The sequence below is a fragment of the Entelurus aequoreus genome, linkage group LG07, assembly GCF_033978785.1.
Source record: "Entelurus aequoreus isolate RoL-2023_Sb linkage group LG07, RoL_Eaeq_v1.1, whole genome shotgun sequence".
Lineage (NCBI taxonomy): Eukaryota > Metazoa > Chordata > Actinopteri > Syngnathiformes > Syngnathidae > Entelurus > Entelurus aequoreus.
In genome coordinates, this window is record NC_084737.1 from 20,232,573 (window position 1) to 20,259,651 (window position 27,079).

At 42.2% G+C, this 27,079-nt stretch overlaps 16 non-coding genes across 16 annotated transcripts; all 16 read right to left on the reverse strand.

The window, feature by feature from the left end:
- Positions 1–1,111: 1,111 nt before the first annotated feature.
- Positions 1,112–1,193, reverse strand: trnas-gcu (transfer RNA serine (anticodon GCU)). Its single transcript has one exon. It is a non-coding gene; the product is annotated as a tRNA-Ser (tRNA).
- An 877-nt stretch (positions 1,194–2,070) lies between these two features.
- On the reverse strand, positions 2,071–2,152 carry trnas-gcu (transfer RNA serine (anticodon GCU)). The gene has a single exon. It is a non-coding gene; the product is annotated as a tRNA-Ser (tRNA).
- A 1,404-nt stretch (positions 2,153–3,556) lies between these two features.
- Positions 3,557–3,638, reverse strand: trnas-gcu (transfer RNA serine (anticodon GCU)). Its single transcript has one exon. It is a non-coding gene; the product is annotated as a tRNA-Ser (tRNA).
- A 1,402-nt stretch (positions 3,639–5,040) lies between these two features.
- On the reverse strand, positions 5,041–5,122 carry trnas-gcu (transfer RNA serine (anticodon GCU)). The gene has a single exon. It is a non-coding gene; the product is annotated as a tRNA-Ser (tRNA).
- A 1,403-nt stretch (positions 5,123–6,525) lies between these two features.
- On the reverse strand, positions 6,526–6,607 carry trnas-gcu (transfer RNA serine (anticodon GCU)). The gene has a single exon. It is a non-coding gene; the product is annotated as a tRNA-Ser (tRNA).
- Positions 6,608–9,500: 2,893 nt separating this feature from the next.
- Positions 9,501–9,582, reverse strand: trnas-gcu (transfer RNA serine (anticodon GCU)). Its single transcript has one exon. It is a non-coding gene; the product is annotated as a tRNA-Ser (tRNA).
- Positions 9,583–11,196: 1,614 nt separating this feature from the next.
- Positions 11,197–11,278, reverse strand: trnas-gcu (transfer RNA serine (anticodon GCU)). The gene has a single exon. It is a non-coding gene; the product is annotated as a tRNA-Ser (tRNA).
- Positions 11,279–12,680: 1,402 nt separating this feature from the next.
- On the reverse strand, positions 12,681–12,762 carry trnas-gcu (transfer RNA serine (anticodon GCU)). Its single transcript has one exon. It is a non-coding gene; the product is annotated as a tRNA-Ser (tRNA).
- Positions 12,763–14,166: 1,404 nt separating this feature from the next.
- On the reverse strand, positions 14,167–14,248 carry trnas-gcu (transfer RNA serine (anticodon GCU)). The gene has a single exon. It is a non-coding gene; the product is annotated as a tRNA-Ser (tRNA).
- Positions 14,249–15,655: 1,407 nt separating this feature from the next.
- trnas-gcu (transfer RNA serine (anticodon GCU)) lies at positions 15,656–15,737 on the reverse strand. The gene has a single exon. It is a non-coding gene; the product is annotated as a tRNA-Ser (tRNA).
- A 1,405-nt stretch (positions 15,738–17,142) lies between these two features.
- On the reverse strand, positions 17,143–17,224 carry trnas-gcu (transfer RNA serine (anticodon GCU)). The gene has a single exon. It is a non-coding gene; the product is annotated as a tRNA-Ser (tRNA).
- A 1,407-nt stretch (positions 17,225–18,631) lies between these two features.
- trnas-gcu (transfer RNA serine (anticodon GCU)) lies at positions 18,632–18,713 on the reverse strand. Its single transcript has one exon. It is a non-coding gene; the product is annotated as a tRNA-Ser (tRNA).
- A 2,880-nt stretch (positions 18,714–21,593) lies between these two features.
- trnas-gcu (transfer RNA serine (anticodon GCU)) lies at positions 21,594–21,675 on the reverse strand. Its single transcript has one exon. It is a non-coding gene; the product is annotated as a tRNA-Ser (tRNA).
- Positions 21,676–23,082: 1,407 nt separating this feature from the next.
- On the reverse strand, positions 23,083–23,164 carry trnas-gcu (transfer RNA serine (anticodon GCU)). Its single transcript has one exon. It is a non-coding gene; the product is annotated as a tRNA-Ser (tRNA).
- Positions 23,165–24,566: 1,402 nt separating this feature from the next.
- Positions 24,567–24,648, reverse strand: trnas-gcu (transfer RNA serine (anticodon GCU)). Its single transcript has one exon. It is a non-coding gene; the product is annotated as a tRNA-Ser (tRNA).
- A 1,407-nt stretch (positions 24,649–26,055) lies between these two features.
- trnas-gcu (transfer RNA serine (anticodon GCU)) lies at positions 26,056–26,137 on the reverse strand. Its single transcript has one exon. It is a non-coding gene; the product is annotated as a tRNA-Ser (tRNA).
- Positions 26,138–27,079: the final 942 nt, after the last annotated feature.

Sequence of the window (27,079 nt, forward strand, 5' to 3'; positions counted from 1 at the left end):
GTGGTCTGCGAAATCAACTATTATCCACATACAACACTGTTCTTTCAACCATTCCTAAAATACTCTGCAATTTAGCCTCCAGCAAATAACAGGAGTTAGAAACACCCTGGTCACAGATGCTCCTTTGTGCCTTTGTTACAACTGAAGGAAATGCTAACAAGGGTGATTCTGACTATGTTGGGCTGATAGTGGTCGATCCACAGCGATATTTCTGCCACACAATACCACAATGCGAACAAAGGGAAATTCCACTTCGATGACTGTCGCTGCTGCGATGCTTTGGCGACTTGTCCAAGGTGTTCACCGCATTCCATCCAAATGCAGCTGAGATAGGTTCCAGCACCCCACGCGACCCTAAAAGGGACAAGCGGTAGAAAGCGGATGAATGGATGGCTATTGTTGGCACTGACAGTGGGAATGCTCTTCTGCATCTCAACAGATGTTTTGCTCACTACGCTAGGACAGTATCATCTTTGCTCAGGCACACCCTCCTTGTGTTGTAGTAAAATAATTTGGGGTTTCGGCAATAGCCACAAGACTAGATCTGACCAATTGGAGTCAAAGGTTAAATCCGAACAATCTGAGTCCAAGAATAGATCTGACCAACCTGTTTCTATGAGCATGAACTGGCCAAGCCTACTTGGATGAGAAGCGAAACATTTTCTAAGACAAACCAAACAGTCCAGTTGCAATGGATTGAATGCCTTGAGATTACAATGACCTGGATGATTGAAAACATCCATAGGGATTGATGTATTGAAAAGCAGAATTTCTACGTCTATGTCACAGACAGAGGGGGAATTAGCTCAAATGGTAGAGCGCTCGCTTTGCATGTGAGCGGTAGCGGGATCGATACCTGCATTCTCCAAAAGTTTTAATGTCAAAAAAAGGTTTCCTTTGAGTAGAAGTAGGTTAATGAGCATACTTTTTTCTGTTAAAGATGAGAAGTCATTTTAAGGAAACATGCAGAAAGGTCAGGTAGTCACCTCAGTTCTAGAAAGTCGTTGACACATGACAGTGTTTACTTTGTAACCACAGTTAAACATTGTTATTCTGATCTACGCGTTCACAACCTTTCGTCAATTTCGGCCAAATAAAGAGAAAAACAGCTCGATGAGGATGGGATTCGAACCCACGCGTGTAGAACACAATGGATTAGCAGTCCATCGCCTTAACCACTCGGCCACCTCATCTTAGTTTGTTCATGTCAATACTTGCTGAGAGGCTGTAAATAATAGTTTTTATGAACAAAGTCTACATCACAACATGTAACCACATGGACATATAGAGGAATTAAGATATTGTTGTGTTATTTTTACAACATTAAAAAAAAATAGTAAACTGTATAAATATTTGGGGTTTTGGCACCAACCGTTGGACATAATCTGACCAATCTAAGTCTATAAACCCAAACTGACAGCATCATCTTTGCTCAGGCACACCCTCCTTGTGTTGGAGTAAAATAATTTGGGGTTTCGGCAATAGCCACAAGACTAGATCTGACCAATCGGAGTCAAAGGTTAAATCCGAACAATCTGAGTCTTAGAATAGATCCGACCAACCTGTTTCTATGAGCATGAACTGATCAAGCCTACTTGGATGAGAAGCGAAACATTTTCTAAGACAAACCAAACAGTCCAGTTGCAATGGATTGAATGCCTTGAGATTACAATGACCTGGATGACTGAAAACATCCATAGGCATTGATGTATTGAAAAACAGAATTTCTATGTCTATGTCACATACAGAGGGGGAATTAGCTCAAATGGTAGAGCACTCGCTTTGCATGTGAGAGGTAGCGGGATCGATACCTGCATTCTCCAAATGTTTTAACGTCAAAAAAAGGTTTCCTTTGAGTAGAAGTAGGTAAATGAGCAAGCAAACTTCTTTCTGTTAAAGATGAGAAGTGATTTTGAGGAAACATGCAGAAAGGTCAGGTCGTCACCTCAGCTCTAGAAAGTCGTGACACATGACAGTGTGATACTCTGTAACCACAGTCAAACATTGTTATTCTGAACTACGCGTTAACAACCTTTCGTCAGTTGAGGCTAACTAAAGAGAACAACAGCTCGATGAGGATGGGATTCGAACCCACGCGTGTAGAACACAATGGATTAGCAGTCCATCGCCTTAACCACTCGGCCACCTCATCTAGCTTTGTTCATGTCAATACTTACTGAGAGGCTGCAAATAATAGTTTTTATGATCAAAGTCTACATCACAACATGTAACCACATGGACATATAGAGGAATTAAGATATTGTTGTGTTATTTTTACAACATTAAAAAAAATAGTAAACTGTATAAATATTTGGGGTTTTGGCACAAAACTTTGGACATAATCTGACCAATCTAAGTCTATAAACCCAAACTGATAAAGCCTACTTGGATGACAGGCGAAACGTCAAGGTCAACCTTGACATTAATGACTGAACAGAGGAGGTGGTCTGCGAAATCACCTATTATCCACGTACAACACTGTTCTTTCAACCATTCCTAAAATACTCTGCAATTTAGCCTCCAGCAAATAACAGGAGTTAGAAACACCCTGGTCACAGATGCTCCTTTGTGCCTTTGTTACAACTGAAGGAAATGCTAACAAGGGTGATTCTGACTATGTTGGGCTGATAGTGGTCGATCCACAGCGATACTTCTGCCACACAATACCACAATGCGAACGAAGGGAAATTCCACTTCGATGACTGTCGTTGCTGCGAAGCGTTGGCGACTTGTCCAAGGTGTTCACCGCATTCCACCCAAATGCAGCTGAGATAGGTTCCAGCAACCCACGTGACCCCAAAAGGGACAATCGGTAGAAAGCGGATGAATGGATGACTGTCGTTGGCACTGACAGTGGGATTGCTCTTCTGCATCTCAACAGATGTTTTGCTCACTACGATAAGGCAGTACCATCTTTGCCCAGACACACCCTCCTTGTGTTGTAGTAAAATAATTTGGGGTTTCGGCAATAGCCACAAGACTAGATCTGACCAATTGGAGTCAAAGGTTAAATCCGAACAATCTGAGTCTAAGAATAGATCTGACCAACTTGTTTCTATGAGCATGAACTGGCCAAGCCTACTTGGATGAGAAGCGAAACATTTTCTAAGACAAACCAAACAGTCCAGTTGCAATGGATTGAATGCCTTGAGATTACAATGACCTGGATGATTGAAAACATCCATAGGCATTGATGTATTGAAAAGCAGAATTTCTACGTCTATGTCACAGACAGAGGGGGAATTAGCTCAAATGGTAGAGCACTCGCTTTGCATGTGAGAGGTAGCGGGATCGATACCTGCATTCTCCAAATGTTTTAACGTCAAAAAAAGGTTTCCTTTGAGTAGAAGTAGGTAAATGAGCAAGCAAACTTCTTTCTGTTAAAGATGAGAAGTGATTTTGAGGAAACATGCAGAAAGGTCAGGTCGTCACCTCAGCTCTAGAAAGTCGTGACACATGACAGTGTGATACTCTGTAACCACAGTCAAACATTGTTATTCTGATCTACGCGTTCACAACCTTTCGTCAGTTGAGGCCAACTAAAGAAACAACAGCTCGATGAGGATGGGATTCGAACCCACGCGTGTAGAACACAATGGATTAGCAGTCCATCGCCTTAACCACTCGGCCACCTCATCTTAGTTTGTTCATGTCAATACTTGCTGAGAGGCTGCAAATAATAGTTTTTATGAACAAAGTCTACATCACAACATGTAACCACATGGACATATAGAGGAATTAAGATATTGTTGTGTTATTTTTACAACATTAAAAAAAATAGTAAACTGTATAAATATTTGGGGTTTTGGCACCAAACTTTGGACATAATCTGACCAATCTAAGTCTATGAACCCAAACTGATAAAGCCTACTTGGATGAGAGGCGAAACGTCAAGGTCAACCTTGACATTGATGACTGAACAGAGGAGGTGGTCTGCGAAATCACCTATTATCCACATACAACACTGTTCTTTCAACCATTCCTAAAATACTCTGCAATTTAGCCTCCAGCAAATAACAGGAGTTAGAAACACCCTGGTCACAGATGCTCCTTTGTGCCTTTGTTACAACTGAAGGAAATGCTAACAAGGGTGATTCTGACTATGTTGGGCTGATAGTGGTCGATCCACAGCGATACTTCTGCCACACAATACCACAATGCGAACGAAGGGAAATTCCACTTCGATGACTGTCGCTGCTGCGATGCTTTGGCGACTTGTCCAAGGTGTTCACCGCATTCCACCCAAATGCAGCTGAGATAAGTTCCAGCACCCCACGCGACCCTAAAAGGGACAAGCGGTAGAAAGCGGATGAATGGATGTCTATTGTTGGCACTGACAGTGGGAATGCTCTTCTGCATCTCAACAGATGTTTTGCTCACTACGCTAGGACAGTATCATCTTTGCTCAGGCACACCATCCTTGTGTTGGAGTAAAATAATTTGGGGTTTCGGCAATAGCCACTAGACTATATCTGACCAATTGGAGTCAAAGGTTAAATCCGATCAATATGAGTCTAAGAATAGATCTGACCAACCTGTTTCTATGAGCATGAACTGGCCAAGCCTACTTGGATGAGAACCGAAACATTTTCTAAGACAAACCAAACAGTCCAGTTGCAATGGATTGAATGCCTTGAGATTACAATGACCTGGATGATTGAAAACATCCATAGGCATTGATGTATTGAAAAGCAGAATTTCTACATCTATGTCACAGACAGAGGGGGAATTAGCTCAAATGGTAGAGCGCTCGCTTTGCATGTGAGCGGTAGCGGGATCGATACCTGCATTCTCCAAAAGTTTTAATGTCAAAAAAAGGTTTCCTTTGAGTAGAAGTAGGTTAATGAGCATACTTTTTTCTGTTAAAGATGAGAAGTCATTTTAAGGAAACATGCAGAAAGGTCAGGTAGTCACCTCAGTTCTAGAAAGTCGTTGACACATGACAGTGTTATACTCTGTAACCACAGTTAAACATTGTTATTCTGATCTACGCGTTCACAACCTTTCGTCAGTTGAGGCCAAATAAAGAGAAAAACAGCTCGATGAGGATGGGATTCGAACCCACGCGTGTAGAACACAATGGATTAGCAGTCCATCGCCTTAACCACTCGGCCACCTCATCTTAGTTTGTTCATGTCAATACTTGCTGAGAGGCTTCAAATGATAGTTTTTATGAACAAAGTCTACATCACAACATGTAACCACATGGACATATAGAGGAATTAAGATATTGTTGTGTTATTTTTAAAACATTAAAAAAAATAGTAAACTGCATAAATATTTGGGGTTTTGGCACCAACCGTTGGACATAATCTGACCAATATAAGTCTATAAACCCAAACTGATGAAGCCAACTTGGATGAGAGGCGAAACGTCAAGGTCAACCTTGACATTGATGACTGAACAGAGGAGGTGGTCTGCGAAATCACCTATTATCCACATACAACACTGTTCTTTCAACCATTCTTAAAATACTCTGCAATTTAGCCTCCAGCAAATAATAGGAGTTAGAAACACCCTGGTCACAGATGCTCCTTTGTGCCTTTGTTACAACTGAAAGAAATGCTAACAAGGGTGATTCTGACTATGTTGGGCTGATAGTGGTCGATCCACAGCGATACTTCTGCCACACAATACCACAATGCGAACGAAGGGAAATTCCACTTCGATGACTGTCGTTGCTGCGATGCGTTGGCGACTTGTCCAAGGTGTTCACCGCATTCCACCCAAATGCAGCTGAGATAGTTTTCCAGCACCCCACGCGACCCTAAAAGGGACAAGCGGTAGAAAGCGGATGAATGGATGACTGTTGTTGGCACTGACAGTGGGAATGCTCTTCTGCATCTCAACAGATGTTTTGCTCACTACGCTAGGACAGTATCATCTTTGCTCAGGCACACCCTCCTTGTGTTGTAGTAAAATAATTTGGGGTTTCGGCAATAGCCACTAGACTAGATCTGACCAATTGGAGTCAAAGGTTAAATCCGAACAATCTGAGTCCAAGAATAGATCTGACCAACCTGTTTCTATGAGCATGAAATGGCCAAGCCTACTTGGATGAGAAGCGAAACATTTTCTAAGACAAACCAAACAGTCCAGTTGCAATGGATTGAATGCCTTGAGATTACAATGACCTGGATGACTGAAAACATCCATAGGCATTGATGTATTGAAAAACAGCATTTCTACGTCTATGTCACAGACAGAGGGGGAATTAGCTCAAATGGTAGAGCGCTCGCTTTGCATGTGAGAGGTAGCGGGATCGATACCTGCATTCTCCAAATGTTTTAACGTCAAAAAAAGGTTTCCTTTGAGTAGAAGTAGGTAAATGAGCAAGCAAACTTCTTTCTGTTAAAGATGAGAAGTGATTTTGAGGAAACATGCAGAAAGGTCAGGTAGTCACCTCAGCTCTAGAAAGTCGTGACACATGACAGTGTGATACTCTGTAACCACAGTCAAACATTGTTATTCTGATCTACGCGTTAACCTTTCGTCAGTTGAGGCCAACTAAAGAGAAAAACAGCTCGATGAGGATGGGATTCGAACCCACGCGTGTAGAACACAATGGATTAGCAGTCCATCGCCTTAACCACTCGGCCACCTCATCTTAGTTTGTAAATGTCAATACTTGCTGAGAGGCTGCAAATAATAGTTTTTATGAACAAAGTCTACATCACAACATGTAACCACATGGACATATAGAGGAATTAAGATATTGTTGTGTTATTTTTATAACATTAAAAAAAAATAGTAAACTGTATAAATATTTGGGGTTTTGGCACCAACCGTTGGACATAATCTGACCAATCTAAGTCTATTAACCCAAACTGATGAAGCCTACTTGGATGAGAGGCGAAACGTCAAGGTCAACCTTGACATTGATGACTGAACAGAGGAGGTGGTCTGCGAAATCACCTATAATCCACATACAACACTGTTCTTTCAACCATTCCTAAAATACTCTGCAATTTAGCCTCCAGCAAATAACAGGAGTTACAAACACCCTGGTCACAGATGCTCCTTTGTGCCTTTGTTACAACTGAAATAAATGCTAACAAGGGTGATTCTGACTATGTTGGGCTGATAGTGGTCGATCCACAGCGATACTTCTGCCACACAATACCACAATGCGAACGAAAGGAAATTCCACTTCGATGACTGTCGTTGCTGCGATGCTTTGGCGACTTGTCCAAGGTGTTCACCGCATTCCACCCAAATGCAGCTGAGATAGGTTCCAGCATGCCACGCGACCCTAAAAGGGACAAGCGGTAGAAAGCGGATGAATGGATGGCTATTGTTGGCACTGGCAGTGGGAATGCTCTTCTGCATCTCAACAGATGTTTTGCTCACTACGCTAGGACAGTATCATCTTTGCTCAGGCACACCCTCCTTGTGTTGGAGTAAAATAATTTGAGGTTTCGGCAATAGCCACTAGACTACATCTGACCAATTGGAGTCAAAGGTTAAATCCGAACAATCTGAGTCTAAGAATAGATCTGACCAACCTGTTTCTATGAGCATGAACTGGCCAAGCCTACTTGGATGAGAACCGAAACATTTTCTAAGACAAACCAAACAGTCCAGTTGCAATGGATTGAATGCCTTGAGATTACAATGACCTGGATGACTGAAAACATCCATAGCCATTGATGTATTGAAAAACAGAATTTCTACGTCTATGTCACAGACAGAGGGGGAATTAGCTCAAATGGTAGAGCGCTCGCTTTGCATGTGAGAGGTAGCGGGATCGATACCTGCATTCTCCAAATGTTTTAACGACAAAGACAGGTTTCCTTTGAGTAGAAGTAGGTAAATGAGCAAGCAAACTTCTTTCTGTTAAAGATGAGAAGTGATTTTGAGGAAACATGCAGAAATGTCAGGTAGTCACCTCAGCTCTAGAAAGTCGTGACACATGACAGTGTGATACTCTGTAACCACAGTCAAACATTGTTATTCTGATCTATGCGTTTACAACCTTTCGTCAGTTGAGGCCAACTAAAGAGAACAACAGCTCAATGAGGATGGGATTCAAACCCACGCGTGTAGAACACAGTGGATTAGAAGTCCATCACCTTAACTACTCAGCCACCTCATCTAGCTTTGTTCATGTCAATACTTGCTGAGAGGCTGCTAATAATCGTTTTTATGATCAAAGTCTACATCACAACATGTAACCACATGGACATATAGGGGAATTAAGATATTGTTGTGTTATTTTTACAACATTAAAAAGAAATAGTAAACTGTATAAATATTTGGGGTTTTGGCACCAAACTTTGGACATAATCTGACCAATCTAAGTCTATGAACCCAAACTGATAAAGCCTACTTGGATGAGAGGCGAAACGTCAAGGTCAACCTTGACATTGATGACTGAACAGAGGAGGTGGTCTGCGAAATCAACTATTATCCACATACAACACTGTTCTTTCAACCATTCCTAAAATACTCTGCAATTTAGCCTCCAGCAAATAACAGGAGTTAGAAACACCCTGGTCACAGATGCTCCTTTGTGCCTTTGTTACAACTGAAAGAAATGCTAACAAGGGTGATTCTGACTATGTTGGGCTGATAGTTGTCGATCCACAGTGATACTTCTGCCACACAATACCACAATGCGAACGAAGGGAAATTCCACTTCGATGACTGTCGTTGCTGCGATGCGTTGGCGACTTGTCCAAGGTGTTCACCGCATTCCGCCCAAATGCAGCTGAGAAAGGTTTCAAAACCCCACGCGACCCTAAAAGGGACAAGCGGTAGAAAGCGGATGAATGGAAGACTGTTGTTGGCACTGACATTGGGAATGCTCTTCTGCATTTTAAAGATGTTTTGCTCACTACGCTAGGACAGTATCATCTTTGCTCAGGCACACCCTCCTTGTGTTGGAGTAAAATAATTTGGGGTTTCGGCAATAGCCACAAGACTAGATCTGACCAATTGGAGTCAAAGGTTAAATCCGAACAATCTGAGTCTAAGAATAGATCTGACCAACCTGTTTCTATGAGCATGAACTGGCCAACCCTACTTGGATGAGAAGCGAAACATTTTGTAAGACAAACCAAACAGTCCAGTTGCAATGGATTGAATGCCTTGAGATTACAATGACCTGGATGACTGAAAACATCCATAGGCATTGATGTATTGAAAAACAGAATTTCTACGTCTATGTGACAGACAGAGGGGGAATTAGCTCAAATGGTAGAGCGCTCGCTTTGCATGTGAGAGGTAGCGGGATCGATACCTGCATTCTCCAAATGTTTTAACGACAAAGACAGGTTTCCTTTGAGTAGAAGTAGGTAAATGAGCAAGCAAACTTCTTTCTGTTAAAGATGAGAAGTGATTTTGAGGAAACATGCAGAAAGGTCAGGTAGTCACCTCAGCTCTAGAAAGTCGTGACACATGACAGTGTGATACTCTGTAACCACAGTCAAACATTGTTATTCTGATCTACGCGTTCACAACCTTTCGTCAGTTGAGGCCAACTAAAGAGAACAACAGCTCGATGAGGATGGGATTCGAACCCACGCGTGTAGAACACAATGGATTAGCAGTCCATCGCCTTAACCACTCGGCCACCTCATCTTAGTTTGTTCATGTCAATACTTGCTGAGAGGCTGCAAATAATAGTTTTTATGATCAAAGTCTACATCACAACATGTAACCACATGGACATATGGAGGAATTAAGATATTGTTGTGTTATTTTTACAACATTAAAAAAAATAGTAAACTGTATAAATATTTGGGGTTTTGGCACCAAACTTTGGACATAATCTGACCAATCTAAGTCTATGAACCCAAACTGATAAAGCCTACTTGGATGAGAGGCGAAACGTCAAGGTCAACCTTGACATTAATGACTGAACAGAGGAGGTGGTCTGCGAAATCACCTATTATCCACACACAACACTGTTCTTTCAACCATTCCTAAAATACTCTGCAATTTAGCCTCCAGCAAATAACAGGAGTTAGAAACACCCTGGTCACAGATGCTCCTTTGTGCCTTTGTTACAACTGAAAGAAATGCTAACAAGGGTGATTCTGACTATGTTGGGCTGATAGTGGTCGATCCACAGCGATATTTCTGCCACACAATACCACAATGCGAACGAAGGGAAATTCCACTTCGATGACTGTCGTTGCTGCGATGCGTTGGCGACTTGTCCAAGGTGTTCACCGCATTCCACCCAAATGCAGCTGAGATAGTTTTCCAGCACCCCACGCGACCCTAAAAGGGACAAGCGGTAGAAAGCGGATGAATGGATGGCTATTGTTGGCACTGACAGTGGGAATGCTCTTCTGCATCTCAACAGATGTTTTGCTCACTACGCTAGCACAGTATCATCTTTGCTCAGGCACACCCTCCTTGTGTTGGAGTAAAATAATTTGGGGTTTCGGCAATAGCCACTAGACTAGATCTGACCAATTGGAGTCAAAGGTTAAATCCGAACAATCTGAGTCCAAGAATAGATCTGACCAACCTGTTTCTATGAGCATGAACTGGCCAAGCCTACTTGGATGAGAAGCGAAACATTTTCTAAGACAAACCAAACAGTCCAGTTGCAATGGATTGAATGCCTTGAGATTACAATGACCTGGATGACTGAAAACATCCATAGGCATTGATGTATTGAAAAATAGCATTTCTACGTCTATGTCACAGACAGAGGGGGAATTAGCTCAAATGGTAGAGCGCTCGCTTTGCATGTGAGAGGTAGCGGGATCGATACCTGCATTCTCCAAATGTTTTAACGACAAAGACAGGTTTCCTTTGAGTAGAAGTAGGTAAATGAGCAAGCAAACTTCTTTCTGTTAAAGATGAGAAGTGATTTTGAGGAAACATGCAGAAAGGTCAGGTAGTCACCTCAGCTCTAGAAAGTCGTGACACATGACAGTGTGATAACCCCCCCCTAGAGGGGGGGGGGTTACCCACATATGCGGTCCTCTCCAAGGTTTCTCATAGTCATTCACCGACGTCCCACTGGGGTGAGTTTTTCCTTGCCCGTATGTGGGCTCTGTACCGAGGATGTCGTTGTGGCTTGTACAGCCCTTTGAGACACTTGTGATTTAGGGCTATATAAATAAACATTGATTGATTGATTGATTGATACTCTGTAACCACAGTCAAGCATTGTTATTCTGATCTACGCGTTAACAACCTTTCGTCAGTTGAGGCCAACTAAAGAGAACAACAGCTCGATGAGGATGGGATTCGAACCCACGCGTGTAGAACACAATGGATTAGCAGTCCATCGCCTTAACCACTCGGCCACCTCATCTTAGTTTGTTCATGTCAATACTTGCTGAGAGGCTGCAAATAATAGTTTTTATGATCAAAGTCTACATCACAACATGTAACCACATGGACATATAGAGGAATTAAGATATTGTTGTGTTATTTTTACAACATTAAAAAAAATAGTAAACTGTATAAATATTTGGGGTTTTGGCACCAAACTTTGGACATAATCTGACCATTCTAAGTCTATGAACCCAAACTGATAAAGCCTACTTGGATGAGAGGCGAAACGTCAAGGTCAACCTTGACATTAATGACTGAACAGAGGAGGTGGTCTGCGAAATCACCTATTATCCACACACAACACTGTTCTTTCAACCATTCCTAAAATACTCTGCAATTTAGCCTCCAGCAAATAACAGGAGTTACAAACACCCTGGTCACAGATGCTCCTTTGTGCCTTTGTTACAACTGAAGGAAATGCTAACAAGGGTGATTCTGACTATGTTGGGCTGATAGTGGTTGATCCACAGCGATACTTCTGCCACACAATACCACAATGCGAACGAAGGGAAATTCCACTTCGATGACTGTCGTTGCTGCGATGCTTTGGCGACTTGTCCAAGGTGTTCACCGCATTCCACCCAAATGCAGCTGAGATAGGTTCCAGCACCCCACGCGACCCTAAAAGGGACAAGCGGTAGAAAGCGGATGAATGGATGGCTATTGTTGGCACTGACAGTGGGAATGCTCTTCTGCATCTCAACAGATGTTTTGCTCACTACGCTAGGACAGTATCATCTTTGCTCAGGCACACCCTCCTTGTGTTGGAGTAAAATAATTTGGGGTTTCGTCAATAGCCACTTGACTAGATCTGACCAATTGGAGTCAAAGGTTAAATCCGAACAATCTGAGTCTAAGAATAGATCTGACCAACCTGTTTCTATGAGCATGAACTGGCCAAGCCTACTTGGATGAGAACCGAAACATTTTCTAAGACAAACCATACAGTCCAGTTGCAATGGATTGAATGCCTTGAGATTACAATGACCTGGATGACTGAAAACATCCATAGGCATTGATGTATTGAAAAGCAGAATTTCTACGTCTATGTCACAGACAGAGGGGGAATTAGCTCAAATGGTAGAGCGCTCGCTTTGCATGTGAGCGGTAGCGGGATCGATACCTGCATTCTCCAAAAGTTTTAATGTCAAAAAAAGGTTTCCTTTGAGTAGAAGTAGGTTAATGAGCATACTTTTTTCTGTTAAAGATGAGAAGTCATTTTAAGGAAACATGCAGAAAGGTCAGGTAGTCACCTCAGTTCTAGAAAGTCGTTGACACATGACAGTGTGATACTCTGTAACCACAGTTAAACATTGTTATTCTGATCTACGCGTTCACAACCTTTCATCAGTTGAGGCCAACTAAAGAGAACAACAGTTCGATGAGGATGGGATTCGAACCCATGCGTGTAGAACACAATGGATTAGCAGTCCATCGCCTTAACCACTCGGCCACCTCATCTTAGTTTGTTCATGGCAATACTTGCTGAGAGGCTGCAAATAATAGTTTTTATGAACAAAGTCTACATCACAACATGTAACCACATGGACATATAGAGCAATTAAGATATTGTTGTGTTATTTTTAAAACATTAAAAAAAAATAGTAAACTGTATAAATATTTGGGGTTTTGGCACCAACCGTTGGACATAATCTGACCAATCTAAGTCTATAAACCCAAACTGATGAAGCCTACTTGGATGAGAGGCGAAACGTCAAGGTCAACCTTGACATTGAGGACTGAACAGAGGAGGTGGTCTGCGAAATCACCTATTAACCACATACAACACTGTTCTTTTAACCATTCCTAAAATACTCTGCAATTTAGCCTCCAGCAAATAATAGGAGTTAGAAACACCCTGGTCACAGATGCTCCTTTGTGCCTTTTTTACAACTGAAAGAAATGCTAACAAGGGTGATTCTGACTATGTTGGGCTGATAGTGGTCGATCCACAGCGATACTTCTGCCACACAATACCACAATGCGAACGAAGGGAAATTCCACTTCGATGACTGTCGTTGCTGCGATGCGTTGGCGACTTGTCCAAGGTGTTCACCGCATTCCACCCAAATGCAGCTGAGATAGTTTTCCAGCACCCCACGCGACCCTAAAAGGGACAAGCGGTAGAAAGCGGATGAATGGATGACTGTTGTTGGCACTGACAGTGGGAATGCTCTTCTGCATCTCAACAGATGTTTTGCTCACTACGCTAGGACAGTATCATCTTTGCTCAGGCAAACCCTCCTTGTGTTGGAGTAAAATAATTTGGGGTTTCGGCAATAGCCACTAGACTAGATCTGACCAATTGGAGTCAAAGGTTAAATCCGAACAATCTGAGTCTAAGAATAGATCTGACCAACCTGCTTCTATGAGCATGAACTGGCCAAGCCTACTTGGATGAGAACCGAAACATTTTCTAAGACAAACCAAACAGTCCAGTTGCAATGGATTGAATGCCTTGAGATTACAATGACCTGGATGACTGAAAACATCCATAGGCATTGATGTATTGAAAAGCAGAATTTCTACGTCTATGTCACAGACAGAGGGGGAATTATCTCAAATGGTAGAGCGCTCGCTTTGCATGTGAGCGGTAGCGGGATCGATACCTGCATTCTCCAAAAGTTTTAATGTCAAAAAAAGGTTTCCTTTGAGTAGAAGTAGGTTAATGAGCATACTTTTTTCTGTTAAAGATGAGAAGTAATTTTAAGGAAACATGCAGAAAGGTCAGGTAGTCACCTCAGTTCTAGAAAGTCGTTGACACATGACAGTGTGATACTCTGTAACCACAGTCAAACATTGTTATTCTGATCTACGCGTTCACAACCTTTCGTCAGTTGAGGCCAACTAAAGAGAACAACAGCTCGATGAGGATGGGATTCGAACCCACGCGTGTAGAACACAATGGATTAGCAGTCCATCGCCTTAACCACTCGGCCACCTCATCTAGCTTTGTTCATGTCAATACTTGCTGAGAGGCTGCAAATAATAGTTTTTATGAACAAAGTCTACATCACAACATGTAACCACATGGACATATAGAGGAATTAAGATATTGTTGTGTTATTTTTAAAACATTAAAAAAAAATAGTAAACTGTATAAATATTTGGGGTTTTGGCACCAACCGTTGGACATAATCTGACCAATCTAAGTCTATAAACCCAAACTGATGAAGCCTACTTGGATGAGAGGCGAAACGTCAAGGTCAACCTTGACATTGATGACTGAACAGAGGAGGTGGTCTGCGAAATCACCTATTATCCACATACAACACTGTTCTTTCAACCATTCCTAAAATACTCTGCAATTTAGCCTCCAGCAAATAATAGGAGTTAGAAACACCCTGGTCACAGATGCTCCTTTGTGCCTTTGTTACAACTGAAAGAAATGCTAACAAGGGTGATTCTGACTATGTTGGGCTGATAGTGGTCGATCCACAGCGATACTTCTGCCACACAATACCACAATGCGAACGAAGGGAAATTCCACTTCGATGACTGTCGTTGCTGCGATGCGTTGGCGACTTGTCCAAGGTGTTCACCGCATTCCACCCAAATGCAGCTGAGATAGTTTTCCAGCACCCCACGCGACCCTAAAAGGGACAAGCGGTAGAAAGCGGATGAATGGATGACTGTTGTTGGCACTGACAGTTGGAATGCTCTTCTGCATCTCAACAGATGTTTTGCTCACTACGCTAGGACAGTATCATCTTTGCTCAGGCACACCCTCCTTGTGTTGGAGTAAAATAATTTGGGGTTTCAGCAATAGCCACAAGACTAGATCTGACCAATTGGAGTCAAAGGTTAAATCCGAACAATCTGAGTCTAAGAATAGATCTGACCAACCTGTTTCTATGAGCATGAACTGGCCAAGCCTACTTGGATGAGAAGCGAAACATTTTCTAAGACAAACCAAACAGTCCAGTTGCAATGGATTGAATGCCTTGAGATTACAATGACCTGGATGACTGAAAACATCCATAGGCATTGATGTATTGAAAAACAGAATTTCTACGTCTATGTCACAGACATAGGGGGAATTAGCTCAAATGGTAGAGCGTTCGCTTTGCATGTGAGAGGTAGCGGGATCGATACCTGCATTCTCCAAATGTTTTAACGTCAAAAAAAGGTTTCCTTTGAGTAGAAGTAGGTAAATGAGCAAGCAAACTTCTTTCTGTTAAAGATGAGAAGTGATTTTGAGGAAACATGCAGAAAGGTCAGGTAGTCACCTCAGCTCTAGAAAGTCGTGACACATGACAGTGTGATACTCTGTAACCACAGTCAAACATTGTTATTCTGATCTACGCGTTAACAACCTTTCGTCAGTTGAGGCCAACTAAAGAGAACAACAGCTCGATGAGGATGGGATTCGAACCCACGTGTGTAGAACACAATGGATTAGCAGTCCATCGCCTTAACCACTCGGCCACCTCATCTAGCTTTGCTCATGTCAATACTTGCTGAGAGGCTGCAAATAATAGTTTTTATGATCAAAGTCTACATCACAACATGTAACCACATGGACATATAGAGGAATTAAGATATTGTTGTGTTATTTTTACAACATTAAAAAAAATAGTAAACTGTATAAATATTTGGGGTTTTGGCACCAAACTTTGGACATAATCTGACCAATCTAAGTCTATGAACCCAAACTGATAAAGCCTACTTGGATGAGAGGCGAAACGTCAAGGTCAACCTTGACATTGATGACTGAACAGAGGAGGTGGTCTGCGAAATCAACTATTATCCACATACAACACTGTTCTTTCAACCATTCCTAAAATACTCTGCAATTTAGCCTCCAGCAAATAACAGGAGTTAGAAACACCCTGGTCACAGATGCTCCTTTGTGCCTTTGTTACAACTGAAAGAAATGCTAACAAAGGTGATTCTGACTATGTTGGGCTGATAGTGGTCGATCCACAGCGATACTTCTGCCACACAATACCACAATGCGAACAAAGGGAAATTCCACTTCGATGACTGTCGTTGCTGCGATGCGTTGGCGACTTGTCCAAGGTGTTCACCGCATTCCACCCAAATGCAGCTGAGATAGGTTTCAGCACCCCACGCGACCCTTAAAGGGACAAGCGGTAGAAAGCGGATGAATGGATGACTGTTGTTGGCACTGACAGTGGGAATGCTCTTCTGCATCTCAACAGATGTTTTGCTCACTACGCTAGGACAGTATCATCTTTGCTCAGGCACACCCTCCTAGTTTTGTAGTAAAATAATTTGGGGTTTCGGCAATAGCCACAAGACTAGATCTGACCAATTGGAGTCAAAGGTTAAATCCGAACAATCTGAGTCTAAGAATAGATCTGACCAACCTGTTTCTATGAGCATGAACTGGCCAAGCCTACTTGGATGAGAAGCGAAACATTTTCTAAGACAAACCACACAGTCCAGTTGCAATGGATTGAATGCCTTGAGATTACAATGACCTGGATGACTGAAAACATCCATAGGCATTGATGTATTGAAAAACAGAATTTCTACATCTATGTCACAGACATAGGGGGAATTAGCTCAAATGGTAGAGCGCTCGCTTTGCATGTGAGAGGTAGCGGGATCGATACCTGCATTCTCCAAATGTTTTAACGTCAAAAAAAGGTTTCCTTTGAGTAGAAGTAGGTAAATGAGCAAGCAAACTTCTTTCTGTTAAAGATGAGAAGTGATTTTGAGGAAACATGCAGAAAGGTCAGGTAGTCACCTCAGCTCTAGAAAGTCGTGACACATGACAGTGTGATACTCTGTAACCACAGTCAAACATTGTTATTCTGATCTACGCGTTAACAACCTTTCGTCAGTTGAGGCCAACTAAAGAGAACAACAGCTCGATGAGGATGGGATTCGAACCCACGCGTGTAGAACACAATGGATTAGCAGTCCATCGCCTTAACCACTCGGCCACCTCATCTAGCTTTGCTCATGTCAATACTTGCTGAGAGGCTGCAAATAATAGTTTTTATGATCAAAGTCTACATCACAACATGTAACCACATGGACATATAGAGGAATTAAGATATTGTTGTGTTATTTTTACAACATTAAAAAAAATAGTAAACTGTATAAATATTTGGGGTTTTGGCACCAAACTTTGGACATAATCTGACCAATCTAAGTCTATGAACCCAAACTGATAAAGCCTACTTGGATGAGAGGCGAAACGTCAAGGTCAACCTTGACATTGATGACTGAACAGAGGAGGTGGTCTGCGAAATCACCTATTATCCACATACAACACTGTTCTTTCAACCATTCCTAAAATACTCTGCAATTTAGCCTCCAGCAAATAATAGGAGTTAGAAACACCCTGGTCACAGATGCTCCTTTGTGCCTTTGTTACAACTGAAAGAAATGCTAACAAGGGTGATTCTGACTATGTTGGGCTGATAGTGGTCGATCCACAGCGATACTTCTGCCACACAATACCACAATGCGAACGAAGGGAAATTCCACTTCGATGACTGTCGTTGCTGCGATGCGTTGGCGACTTGTCCAAGGTGTTCACCGCATTCCACCCAAATGCAGCTGAGATAGTTTTCCAGCACCCCACGCGACCCTAAAAGGGACAAGCGGTAGAAAGCGGATGAATGGATGACTGTTGTTGGCACTGACAGTGGGAATGCTCTTCTGCATCTCAACAGATGTTTTGCTCACTACGCTAGGACAGTATCATCTTTGCCCCATGGACACCCTCCTTGTGTTGGAGTAAAATAATTTGGGGTTTCGGCAATAGCCACTAGACGAGATCTGACCAATTGGAGTCAAAGGTTAAATCCGAACAATCTGAGTCCAAGAATAGATCTGACCAACCTGTTTCTATGAGCATGAACTGGCCAAGCCTACTTGGATGAGAAGCGAAACATTTTCTAAGACAAACCAAACAGTCCAGTTGCAATGGATTGAATGCCTTGAGATTACAATGACCTGGATGACTGAAAACATCCATAGGCATTGATGTATTGAAAAACAGAATTTCTACGTCTATGTCACAGACAGAGGGGGAATTAGCTCAAATGGTAGAGCGCTCGCTTTGCATGTGAGAGGTAGCGGGATCGATACCTGCATTCTCCAAATGTTTTAACGACAAAGACAGGTTTCCTTTGAGTAGAAGTAGGTAAATGAGCAAGCAAACTTCTTTCTGTTAAAGATGAGAAGTGATTTTGAGGAAACATGCAGAAATGTCAGGTAGTCACCTCAGCTCTAGAAAGTCGTGACACATGACAGTGTGATACTCTGTAACCACAGTCAAACATTGTTATTCTGATCCACGCGTTAACAACCTTTCGTCAGTTGAGGCCAACTAAAGAGAACAACAGCTCGATGAGGATGGGATTCGAACCCACGCGTGTAGAACACAATGGATTAGCAGTCCATCGCCTTAACCACTCGGCCACCTCATCTAGCTTTGTTCATGTCAATACTTAATGAGAGGCTGCAAATAATAGTTTTTATGATCAAAGTCTACATCACAACATGTAACCACATGGACATATAGAGGAATTAAGATATTGTTGTGTTATTTTTACAACATTAAAAAAAATAGTAAACTGTATAAATATTTGGGGTTTTGGCACCAAACTTTGGACATAATCTGACCAATCTAAGTCTATGAACCCAAACTGATAAAGCCTACTTGGATGAGAGGCGAAACATCAAGGTCAACCTTGACATTGATGACTGAACAGAGGAGGTGGTCTGCGAAATCACCTATTATCCACATACAACACTGTTCTTTCAACCATTCCTAAAATACTCTGCAATTTAGCCTCCAGCAAATAACAGGAGTTAGAAACACCCTGGTCACAGATGCTCCTTTGTGCCTTTGTTACAACTGAAAGAAATGCTAACAAGGGTGATTCTGACTATGTTGGGCTGATAGTGGTCGATCCACAGCGATACTTCTGCCACACAATACCACAATGGGAACGAAGGGAAATTCCACTTCGATGACTGTCGTTGCTGCGATGCGTTGGCGACTTGTCCAAGGTGTTCACCGCATTCCACCCAAATGCAGCTGAGATAGGTTTCAGCACCCCACGCGACCCTCAAAGGGACAAGCGGTAGAAAGCGGATGAATGGATGACTGTTGTTGGCACTGACAGTGGGAATGCTCTTCTGCATCTCAACAGATGTTTTGCTCACTACGCTAGGACAGTATCATCTTTGCTCAGGCACACCCTCCTTGTGTTGTAGTAAAATAATTTGGGGTTTCGGCAATAGCCACAAGACTAGATCTGACCAATTGGAGTCAAAGGTTAAATCCGAACAATCTGAGTCTAAGAATAGATCTGACCAATCTGTTTCTATGAGCATGAACTGGCCAAGCCTACTTGGATGAGAAGCGAAACATTTTCTAAGACAAACCAAACAGTCCAGTTGCAATGGATTGATTGCCTTGAGATTACAATGACCTGGATGACTGAAAACATCCATGGGCATTGATGTATTGAAAAACAGAATTTCTACGTCTATGTCACAGACAGAGGGGGAGTTAGCTCAAATGGTAGAGCGCTCGCTTTGCATGTGAGATGTAGCGGGATCGATACCTGCATTCTCCAAATGTTTTAACGTCAAAAAAAGTTTTCCTTTGAGTAGAAGTAGGTAAAAGAGCAAGCAAACTTCTTTCTGTTAAAGATGAGAAGTGATTTTGAGGAAACATGCAGAAAGGTCAGGTAGTCACCTCAGCTCTGGAAAGTCGTGACACATGACAGTGTGATACTCTGTAACCACAGTCAAACATTGTTATTCTGATCTACGCGTTAACAACCTTTCGTCAGTTGAGGCCAACTAAAGAGAACAACAGCTCGATGAGGATGGGATTCGAACCCACGCGTGGATTAGCAGTCCATCGCCTTAACCACTCAGCCACCTCATCTAGCTTTGTTCATGTCAATACTTGCTGAGAGGCTGCAAATAATAGTTTTTATGATCAAAGTCTACATCACAACATGTAACCACATGGACATATAGGGGAATTAAGATATTGTTGTGTTATTTTTACAACATTAAAAAAAATAGTAAACTGTATAAATATTTGGGGTTTTGGCACCAAACTTTGGACATAATCTGACCAATCTAAGTCTATGAACCCAAACTAATAAAGCCTACTTGGATGAGAGGCGAAACGTCAAGGTCAACCTTGACAATGATGACTGAACAGAGGAGGTGGTCTGCGAAATCAACTATTATCCACATACAACACTGTTCTTTCAACCATTCCTAAAATACTCTGCAATTTAGCCTCCAGCAAATAACAGGAGTTAGAAACACCCTGGTCACAGATGCTCCTTTGTGCCTTTGTTAAAACTGAAGGAAATGCTAACAAGGGTGATTCTGACTATGTTGGGCTGATAGTGGTCGATCCACAGTGATACTTCTGCCACACAATACCACAATGCGAACGAAGGGAAATTCCACTTCGATGACTGTCGTTGCTGCGATGCGTTGGCGACTTGTCCAAGGTGTTCACCGCATTCCACCCAAATGCAGCTGAGAAAGGTTTCAGCACCCCACGCGACCCTTAAAGGGACAAGCGGTAGAAAGCGGATGAATGGATGACTGTTGTTGGCACTGACAGTGGGAATGCTCTTCTGCATCTCAACAGATGTTTTGCTCACTACGCTAGGACAGTATCATCTTTGCTCAGGCACACCCTCCTAGTTTTGTAGTAAAATAATTTGGGGTTTCGGCAATAGCCACAAGACTAGATCTGACCAATTGGAGTCAAAGGTTAAATCCGAACAATCTGAGTCTAAGAATAGATCTGACCAATCTGTTTCTATGAGCATGAACTGGCCAAGCCTACTTGGATGAGAAGCGAAACATTTTCTAAGACAAACCAAACAGTCCAGTTGCAATGGATTGAATGCCTTGAGATTACAATGACCTGGATGACTGAAAACATCCATAGGCATTGATGTATTGAAAAACAGAATTTCTACGTCTATGTCACAGACATAGGGGGAATTAGCTCAAATGGTAGAGCGTTCGCTTTGCTAGTGAGAGGTAGCGGGATCGATACCTGCATTCTCCAAATGTTTTAACGTCAAAAAAAGGTTTCCTTTGAGTAGAAGTAGGTAAATGAGCAAGCAAACTTCTTTCTGTTAAAGATGAGAAGTGATTTTGAGGAAACATGCAGAAAGGTCAGGTAGTCACCTCAGCTCTAGAAAGTCGTGACACATGACAGTGTGATACTCTGTAACCACAGTCAAACATTGTTATTCTGATCTACGCGTTAACAACCTTTCGTCAGTTGAGGCCAACTAAAGAGAACAACAGCTCGATGAGGATGGGATTCGAACCCACGCGTGTAGAACACAATGGATTAGCAGTCCATCGCCTTAACCACTCGGCCACCTCATCTAGCTTTGCTCATGTCAATACTTGCTGAGAGGCTGCAAATAATAGTTTTTATGATCAAAGTCTACATCACAACATGTAACCACATGGACATATAGAGGAATTAAGATATTGTTGTGTTATTTTTACAACATTAAAAAAAATAGTAAACTGTATAAATATTTGGGGTTTTGGCACCAAACTTTGGACATAATCTGACCAATCTAAGTCTATGAACCCAAACTGATAAAGCCTACTTGGATGAGAGGCGAAACGTCAAGGTCAACCTTGACATTGATGACTGAACAGAGGAGGTGGTCTGCGAAATCACCTATTATCCACATACAACACTGTTCTTTCAACCATTCCTAAAATACTCTGCAATTTAGCCTCCAGCAAATAATAGGAGTTAGAAACACCCTGGTCACAGATGCTCCTTTGTGCCTTTGTTACAACTGAAAGAAATGCTAACAAGGGTGATTCTGACTATGTTGGGCTGATAGTGGTCGATCCACAGCGATACTCCTGCCACACAATACCACAATGCGAACGAAGGGAAATTCCACTTCGATGACTGTCGTTGCTGCGATGCGTTGGCGACATGTCCAAGGTGTTCACCGCATTCCACCCAAATGCAGCTGAGATAGTTTTCCAGCACCCCACGCGACCCTAAAAGGGACAAGCGGTAGAAAGCGGATGAATGGATGACTGTTGTTGGCACTGACAGTGGGAATGCTCTTCTGCATCTCAACAGATGTTTTGCTCACTACGCTAGGACAGTATCATCTTTGCCCCATGGACACCCTCCTTGTGTTGGAGTAAAATAATTTGGGGTTTCGGCAATAGCCACTAGACGAGATCTGACCAATTGGAGTCAAAGGTTAAATCCGAACAATCTGAGTCCAAGAATAGATCTGACCAACCTGTTTCTATGAGCATGAACTGGCCAAGCCTACTTGGATGAGAAGCGAAACATTTTCTAAGACAAACCAAACAGTCCAGTTGCAATGGATTGAATGCCTTGAGATTACAATGACCTGGATGACTGAAAACATCCATAGGCATTGATGTATTGAAAAACAGAATTTCTACGTCTATGTCACAGACAGAGGGGGAATTAGCTCAAATGGTAGAGCGCTCGCTTTGCATGTGAGAGGTAGCGGGATCGATACCTGCATTCTCCAAATGTTTTAACGACAAAGACAGGTTTCCTTTGAGTAGAAGTAGGTAAATGAGCAAGCAAACTTCTTTCTGTTAAAGATGAGAAGTGATTTTGAGGAAACATGCAGAAATGTCAGGTAGTCACCTCAGCTCTAGAAAGTCGTGACACATGACAGTGTGATACTCTGTAACCACAGTCAAACATTGTTATTCTGATCCACGCGTAAACAACCTTTCGTCAGTTGAGGCCAACTAAAGAGAACAACAGCTCGATGAGGATGGGATTCGAACCCACACGTGTAGAACACAATGGATTAGCAGTCCATCGCCTTAACCACTCGGCCACCTCATCTAGCTTTGTTCATGTCAATACTTAATGAGAGGCTGCAAATAATAGTTTTTATGATCAAAGTCTACATCACAACATGTAACCACATGGACATATAGAGGAATTAAGATATTGTTGTGTTATTTTTACAACATTAAAAAAAATAGTAAACTGTATAAATATTTGGGGTTTTGGCACCAAACTTTGGACATAATCTGACCAATCTAAGTCTATGAACCCAAACTGATAAAGCCTACTTGGATGAGAGGCGAAACATCAAGGTCAACCTTGACATTGATGACTGAACAGAGGAGGTGGTCTGCGAAATCACCTATTATCCACATACAACACTGTTCTTTCAACCATTCCTAAAATACTCTGCAATTTAGCCTCCAGCAAATAACAGGAGTTAGAAACACCCTGGTCACAGATGCTCCTTTGTGGCTTTGTTACAACTGAAAGAAATGCTAACAAGGGTGATTCTGACTATGTTGGGCTGATAGTGGTTGATCCACAGCGATACTTCTGCCACACAATACCACAATGCGAACGAAGGGAAATTCCACTTCGATGACTGTCGTTGCTGCGATGCGTTGGCGACTTGTCCAAGGTGTTCACCGCATTCCACCCAAATGCAGCTGAGATAGGTTTCAGCACCCCACGCGACCCTAAAAGGGACAAGCGGTAGAAAGCGGATGAATGGATGACTGTTGTTGGCACTGACAGTGGGAATGCTCTTCTGCATCTCAACAGATGTTTTGCTCACTACGCTAGGACAGTGTCATCTTTGCTCAGGCACACCCTCCTTGTGTTGGAGTAAAATAATTTGGGGTTTCGGCAATAGCCACTTGACTAGATCTGACCAATTGGAGTCAAAGGTAAAATCCGAACAATCTGAGTCTAAGAATAGATCTGACCAACCTGTTTCTATGAGCATGAACTGGCCAAGCCTACTTGGATGAGAACCGAAACATTTTCTAAGACAAACCATACAGTCCAGTTGCAATGGATTGAATGCCTTGAGATTACAATGACCTGGATGACTGAAAACATCCATAGGCATTGATGTATTGAAAAGCAGAATTTCTACGTCTATGTCACAGACAGAGGGGGAATTATCTCAAATGGTAGAGCGCTCGCTTTGCATGTGAGCGGTAGCGGGATCGATACCTGCATTCTCCAAAAGTTTTAATGTCAAAAAAAGGTTTCCTTTGAGTAGAAGTAGGTTAATGAGCATACTTTTTTCTGTTAAAGATGAGAAGTCATTTTAAGGAAACATGCAGAAAGGTCAGGTAGTCACCTCAGTTCTAGAAAGTCGTTGACACATGACAGTGTGATACTCTGTAACCACAGTTAAACATTGTTATTCTGATCTACGCGTTCACAACCTTTCGTCAGTTGAGGCCAACTAAAGAGAACAACAGCTCGATGAGGATGGGATTCGAACCCACGCGTGTAGAACACAATGGATTAGCAGTCCATCGCCTTAACCACTCGGCCACCTCATCTAGCTTTGTTCATGTCAATACTTACTGAGAGGCTGCAAATAATAGTTTTTATGATCAAAGTCTACATCACAACATGTAACCACATGGACATATAGAGGAATTAAGATATTGTTGTGTTATTTTTACAACATTAAAAAAAATAGTAAACTGTATAAATATTTGGGGTTTTGGCACAAAACTTTGGACATAATCTGACCAATCTAAGTCTATAAACCCAAACTGATGAAGCCTACTTGGATGACAGGCGAAACGTCAAGGTCAACCTTGACATTAATGACTGAACAGAGGAGGTGGTCTGCGAAATCACCTATTATCCACGTACAACACTGTTCTTTCAACCATTCGTAAAATACTCTGCAATTTAGCCTCCAGCAAATAACAGGAGTTAGAAACACCCTGGTCACAGATGCTCCTTTGTGCCTTTGTTACAACTGAAGGAAATGCTAACAAGGGTGATTCTGACTATGTTGGGCTGATAGTGGTCGATCCACAGCGATACTTTTGCCACACAATACCACAATGCGAACGAAGGGGAAATTCCACTTCGATGACTGTCGTTGCTGCGATGCGTTGGCGACTTGTCCAAGGTGTTCACCGCATTCCACCCAAATGCAGCTGAGATAGTTTTCCAGCACCCCACGCGACCCTAAAAGGGACAAGCGGTAGAAAGCGGATGAATGGATGACTGTTGTTGGCACTGACAGTGGGAATGCTCTTCTGCATCTCAACAGATGTTTTGCTCACTACGCTAGGACAGTATCATCTTTGCTCAGGCACACCCTCCTTGTGTTGTAGTAAAATAATTTGGGGTTTCGGCAATAGCCACAAGACTAGATCTGACCAATTGGAGTCAAAGGTTAAATCCGAACAATCTGAGTCTAAGAATAGATCTGACCAACCTGTTTCTATGAGCATGAACTGGCCAAGCCTACTTGGATGAGAAGCGAAACATTTTCTAAGACAAACCAAACAGTCCAGTTGCAATGGATTGAATGCTTTGAGATTACAATGACCTGGATGACTGAAAACATCCATAGGCATTGATGTATTGAAAAACAGAATTTCTACGTCTATGTCACAGACAGAGGGGGAATTAGCTCAAATGGTAGAGCGCTCGCTTTGCATGTGAGAGGTAGCGGGATCGATACCTGCATTCTCCAAATGTTTTAACATCAAAAAAAGGTTTCCTTTGACTAGAAGTAGGTAAATGAGCAAGCAAACTTCTTTCTGTTAAAGATGAGAAGTGATTTTGAGGAAACATGCAGAAAGGTCAGGTAGTCACCTCAGCTCTAGAAAGTCGTGACACATGACAGTGTGATACTCTGTAACCACAGTCAAACATTGTTATTCTGATCTACGCGTTCACAACCTTTCGTCAGTTGAGGCCAACTAAAGAGAACAACAGCTCGATGAGGATGGGATTCGAACCCACGTGTGTAGAACACAATGGATTAGCAGTCCATCGCCTTAACCACTCGGCCACCTCATCTAGCTTTGTTCATGTCAATACTTGCTGAGAGGCTGCAAATAATAGTTTTTATGATCAAAGTCTACATCACAACATGTAACCACATGGACATATAGAGGAATTAAGATATTGTTGTGTTATTTTTACAACATTAAATAAAAATAGTAAACTGTATAAATATTTGGGGTTTTGGCACCAAACTTTGGACATAATCTGACCAATCTAAATCTATGAACCCAAACTGATAAAGCCTACTTGGATGAGAGGCGAAACGTCAAGGTCAACCTTGACATTGATGACTGAACAGAGGAGGTGGTCTGCGAAATCACCTATTATCCACATACAACACTGTTCTTTCAACCATTCCTAAAATACTCTGCAATTTAGCCTCCAGCAAATAACAGGAGTTAGAAACACCCTGGTCACAGATGCTCCTTTGTGCCTTTGTTACAACTGAAAGAAATGCTAACAAGGGTGATTCTGACTATGTTGGGCTGATAGTGGTCGATCCACAGCGATACTCCTGCCACACAATACCACAATGCGAACGAAGGGAAATTCCACTTCGATGACTGTCGTTGCTGCGATGCGTTTGCGACTTGTCCAAGGTGTTCACCGCATTCCACCCAAATGCAGCTGAGATAGGTTCCAGCACCCCACGCGACCCTAAAAAGGACAAGCGGTAGAAAGCGGATGAATGGATGACTGTTGTTGGCACTTACAATGGGATTGCTCTTCTGCATCTCAACAGATGTTTTGCTCACTACGATAGGGCAGTACCATCTTTGCCCAGACACACCCTCCTTGTGTTGGAGTAAAATAATTTGGGGTTTTGGCAATAGCCACTAGACTAGATCTGACCAATCGGAGTAAAAGGTTAAATCCGAACAATCTGAGTCTCAGAATGGATCTGACCAACCTGTTTCTATGAGCATGAAATGATCAAGCCTACTTGGATGAGAA